The sequence below is a fragment of the Nicotiana tomentosiformis genome, chromosome 11, assembly GCF_000390325.3.
Source record: "Nicotiana tomentosiformis chromosome 11, ASM39032v3, whole genome shotgun sequence".
NCBI lineage: Eukaryota > Viridiplantae > Streptophyta > Magnoliopsida > Solanales > Solanaceae > Nicotiana > Nicotiana tomentosiformis.
The window spans coordinates 115,273,406-115,279,405 of NC_090822.1; positions in this window are offsets into that span (position 1 = coordinate 115,273,406).

Consider the following 6,000-nt stretch of genomic DNA (forward strand, 5'->3'; position numbering starts at 1 on the left):
TCCTCCACAAAAATGTCGAATGCTATGTGAACGACTTGGTGGTAAAATCAAGAAAGAAGGGCGACCACTTGAAAGACTTGAGAATTGTGTTTGAGTTGCTCTAGAGGTACCAACTTAGGATGAATCCATTAAAATGCGCCTTTGGAGTTTCTTCCGAAAAGTTCCTTGGTTTCATTGTCTGACATCGAGGGATTGAAATTGATCAAGCCAAAGTAGATGCAATATTGAAAATGCCTGAGCCTCAGGATATTCACGAATTGAAAAATCTGCAAGGAAAGTTAGCGTACCTTAGGAGATTCATCTCAAACCTAGATGGGAGGTGCCAACCATTCAGTCGCCTTATGAAGAAAGGTGTCCCTTTCAAATGGGACCAAACGTGTAGCAATGCCTTTGAGTGTATTAAATCCTACTTGATGAAGCCTCCGGGTTTAGCAGCTCCTATACTTGGAAAACCGCTGATACTATATATTTTAGCACAATAAAGGTCTGCTGGAGTGCTATTGGCCCAAGAAAATAGTGAGGGGAAAAAAACCCTCTTTACTACTTGAGCAGGATGATAACACCAAACGAGCTGAATTATTCGCCCATTGAAAAGTTGTGTTTGGCGCTAGTCTTTGCAATTCAAAAGTTGAAGACTAATTTCAAGCTCATGTTGTTCGTCTTGTTTCTAAATCAAATCCCATCAAGTTTGTGATGTAAAAACCTATTCTTAGTGATCGACTAGCGAAATGGTATCTCCAATTTTAACAATTCGAGATTTTGTACATCCCTCAAAAGGCTGTAAAAGGACAAGGATTGGCAGGCTTCTTGGCAGATCACCCTATACCTGATTGGGAGCTAACTGACAAACTACCTGATGAGGACGCAATGGTCATTGAAGTTCAACCTCCATGGAAGATGTACTTTGATGGTGCTGCACATCGCGGAGGAGCCGGTGTTGGTGTAGTATTTGTCACATCTCAAGGTGAAGTTCTGCCCTACTCTTTTACGTTGGCGCAACTCTGCTCTAACAACATTGCTGAGTATCAAACACTAATACTTGGGCTTGAAATGGATGTCGAAATGAAGCCGTTGCAATTGCAAGTCTTTGGTAACTCTCAGTTGGTGATCAACCAGCTTTTAGGTAGTTACGAGGTCAAGAAACCTAAACTACGCCCATATCATGATTATGCTAAAAATTTAATGGGATGGGTTGGTGACGTGACTGTTCAACATGTGCCAAGGAAAGAAAATAAAAAAGCTGATACTTTAGCTGCCCTAGCTTCATCGTTAACCCTGCCTGATCAAGCGCAAGTTACTGTCTGCAAAAAATGGGTAGTACCGCCGCCAAATGAGGTTGAAGGTGAAGGAAATGAACTCAAGCATCTTGTCGTTGTTTATGAAGCTGAGAAAGAAGAATGGAGACAACCCATTATCGACTACTTAAGCTATGGGATACTTCAAGAAAATCCGAGGAGAAGGACTGAAATCCGTCGTCGTGCACTGATAAGTGGGGATTTTGACTTCTTATTTGCGCCTTTTGACTTTTGTTTTAGTTAAAAAATGCTTAAAGGTATTTTCGAAACCTGATGAAATATGCCTAATTGCAGGAGTATTGAAAAATGAGCCAAAGTGATGAAACTCAACTCAAGAAGGAATGATTTTGAACAAGGACAAAAATCAAGCAAAAAGGCTAAAGTGCGGACCGCAGAATAAGAAGAAAATTTAACAGTGCTGCAATGCAAAGTATGGACCGCACAATAATTGTGCGGCAGCAGTAGTCAAAGTTCAGAGAGTTGGGAATTCAAGACAATCAAGATCTGGAGACCGCACTATAATTGTGCGGCCGTAGAAATAAAATGTGCGGCCGCACCTAGAATTGTGCGGTCCGCAGAACTCAAGAAGTGCGGCTGTAGTTCAAAAAATTATGCGGCTGCAGAAACCACTCCTGTCAAGAGTTGCAGCAAAGTGCGGACCGCACACAGAATTGTGCGGCCGTAGAACTTTCGAAAGGGCAATTTTGTCCGAAAATTTCAGCTGTGTATAAATAGTCCTTTTTGACGAAATTAGGTAAAGTTTTGAATATCTGAAAGTTGGTAGCCGTTTTTCTTTACTGTTTTAGGAAACTTTATCATACCTTGTCAAATTTACATTGGATTTTCATCTATTTATCATTAAATATGAGTTTAATCATCTTTTTTTCTTTATTTTCTTCATCACCCACTATGAGTAGCTAAATTTCTAGCTAGGGTTGTGACCCAACCCTAGTGTGGGTACCTAATGAGTGTTTGATTTAGGGCTTGTTTATGGTTGGGTGTGTAATATTTAGCCTAGTTCTTGCTATAATTGTAGAATTAATGATTGCAAATATTGATTCAAGCCTATTTGACTTAGCCTCTACTTGAGAAAGAGAGACTTAGTCTAGGAAAACTTGGCTAACAAGAAATTGGGATGAACTCAAGAAATTGATAGTCCCAATTAAAGGGTTGAATCTAGAGATAGTAAAACTCGACTTGAGCATCTATTAACTGTTTTGTGCATTACCCATTTGGACTTGAGAGAGAGCCAAATTGGGCAAAACCACTATATTACCGAGAGGTATCGAGTGGGTAATTGTGTGCTGATTGCTATAATACACCCCGACCAACGAAACCCGCTCTAAAGCCCACAACCCATTAGGCAAACACCTAGGTGGAAGTCATATCCCTAGATCTTTTACATACTTGAAAAACAACACCAAAAATATTATTCTCTAGATTTACATTTGCAAACCGTAGCATAATTTAGAAGTAGAATCAAAACACAGTTTGTGGAAGTGCATCTTAGACACTTTACGCGCTTAGTACGAGTATATACCTAATCTCATCTACGCTCCTTGTGGATTCGATACCGTCTCCCAGTTGGGTAATTATTATTGCAATCGACTGCTTCACAACCCCAAACTGAGGTGTGATTTGGGCGAGATCAATTTTTGATGCCGTTGCCGGGGAGCTAAAAAAGCGGATTTAGCTATATATTTGGTTTTGGTGTGTGACTTGTCTTCCTTTCCTTACGGGTTACTAATTGTTTTTGAAACAATTGTAGTACAAAAATGGCTCTCAATAACAATGATCCTCTCGAAAACTTGCCATTGGGGGAGGATGTGGATGATGAACAAGTTGACGAGGTTTCTCTTGAACCTCAAGCAAATAGACGAGGCCGACCACCTCATGACAATATTTCGGTCCCTCCCCCACCTCCACCTAGAGCGGCTCCACATCGGGTGTTGCCAAATGAAGGATATGTAAGTGCCATAGTCCCGTCCTGCATTAGGGCGGGCAACTTCTAAATCACTAATGTTATGCTCACATTGCTAGAGCAACGGGGATTCTTCACCGGGGCTTCAAGTCAAAATGCATACAAACACTTGAAGGGGTTCGTGGACACTTGCTGGGGGTGTAAACAGACCAACGTCTTCGAGGATGCTCTAAGGTTGAGGCTATTTCCCTTATATCTAAAGGGGATAGCCTTGGATTGGTTAGAAAGATTGCCAAACCATTCTATCCGTACATGAGATGAATTGGCGGAGAAATTTATTTCCAAGTTCTTTTCTCCCAGGCATATGGCTACTCTTAGAGATGAGATTCTAGCATTCAAGCAAAAATCCAATAAGACTTTGCACGAGATATGGGAGAGGTATCGTACTATGGTGAAAGAGTGCCCAAACAATGATATGACAGAGGCTATGATTCAACAAACTTTCTATGGGGTATCAATACTACCAATCAATGCGTGGTCAACCAACTTGTCGGTGGAAATTTCATGACGACACCATATGCCGAAGCTTGTGAGATCTTAGATGAAATGACGGATACTTCATCGGCATGGAAAAGTAAAGTAAATGTTCCTCAAGGTGATTCAAATGTTATTCACCTACATAAAGAATTTCATGATCACGGGCAAGCAATTGCCGAGTTGACCACCACAATGAATCAATTAGCCAAAGCTCAACTTCAACAAGTTCAAGGTCCTAAGCAAGTAAATGCAATGGAAGGTGTAAATATGATGGTGAACAAGCGAAGGCAAAAAGGTCAACAAGTGCAAAAACGTGCGGAACCATATGTGCAAGAAGATAGTGGGTTTGACTAAGATGAATCATACAATGAACAAGAGGAGGAAGTGCAATATATGAACAACTTCCAAGGGCAAAGAAACAACTCTCAAGGCCCGAATCAACAACAATGGCGATCTCAAGGTAATCAAGGGAATTGGAACTCTAACAACAAGGTAATTGGAACAATCAAAACAATCAAGGTAATTGGAATGGTCAAAACAACCAAGGCAATTTGAGTGGCAATAATCAAGGATATTGGGGAGGCAACAAACAAGGGGGTTTAAACAATAACCAAGGGAATTGGGGGTCGGGCTTTCAAAGGCCCCTGATGTATCAACAACCAAGCAACCCGCCTCCTTATCCTTCACATGGTCCTACATCTTCCAACAATGAGATGGGGCGAATTGAGAACATGTTCAAACAAATGATGGATAAGAATGCCGACTCCGATGCTCAACTAGCCTCTCACAACACTTCAATTCACAATTTGGAAGTTCAATTGGGAAAAATCTCGCAAGTTTTGAACACTCGTACTAAGGGGGCACTACTAAGTGACACGGTGGTGAACCCGAAGGGTGGGAACAACACGGGACATGCCATGGCTGTGACTACAAGGAGTGGAAAATGTGGGGATGCAACCACCTCAAGTTAAAGAAGAATTTGGGATGATGAACAAGTCATTCAAGAATATGAGATTCCAAACAATGTGGTGCAAGAAAATGACGAAGTGAGAATTGATATTGATGAAAATGTAGGGAAGACTCAAGAAGAAGTGAACCCGTTTAGGGAACACATTGTTGACATACCGGACCCGGTAGTGCCAAAGGCTAAGGAACCAATGCCAAGGCCAAGAAAAATGGTGAGAACTAATTCAAAAAGTTCATTGACATGATGAAGAACTTATCTATTAATGTGCCATTGGTTGAGGCTTTGGAGCAAATGCCCGGATATGCAAAGTTCATGAAGGCTTTGGTGAAAAAGAAGAGGTCGATAAATTGTGAGACTATAAAGATGACACATCAAGTGAGCGCAATTGTGCACTCAATGGCTCCTAAATTGGAAGATCCCGGCGCTTTCAGAATCCCTTGCACTATTGGAAGCGCCGACTTTGCCAAAGCTCTTTGTGATCTAGGGGCGAGTTTCAACTTGATGCCCTACTCGATTTTCAAAACGTTGGGGATTGGGAAACCAAGACCCACTTCTATGAGGCTACAAATTGCGGATCGTACTATGAAGAGACCATTGGATATTATTGATGATGTGTTGGTTCGAGTTGATAAGTTCATCCTCCCGGCGGACTTTGTGATTCTTGATTGTGAAGTGGACTATGAGGTGCCTATTATTTTGGGTAGACCTTTCTTTGCTACGGGGAAGGCACTTGTTGATGTGGAAGCCGACGAGCTCACCTTCCGGGTGGGTGATGAAAAGGTGGTTTTCCATGTGTGCAAATCTATGAGGCAACCGAATAGCAATGAAGTTTGTTTGTTTGTGGACTTAGTGACCGAGGTGATTGTTGATGATGCTAGTGCCATGATGAATGTTGATGATACTTTGGAGGCCATATTGTTTAATCATGATGATGATGAGAAGTATAGCCATGTGGAATGTGTTAATGCATTGCAAGGAATGGGATCGTACACTTATGAACCCCGCAAATTGCCTTTAGATCTTGAAAATCGGAAGACTCCTCCAATAAAGCCCTCAATCGAGGAGCCTCCCACTTTGGAGTTAAAGCCATTGCCTCCATATCTCAAGTATGAATTCCTTGGCCCATATTATACTTTACCGGTTATTCTTTCCTCTTGTTTGACTAATGTGCTGGTAGACTCTACTTTGGTGGTGCTACAAAAGAGGAAGAAAGCTATCATATGGACATTGACGGATATTCGGGATATAAGGTCTGCCTTTTGCATGCACAAGATTATTTT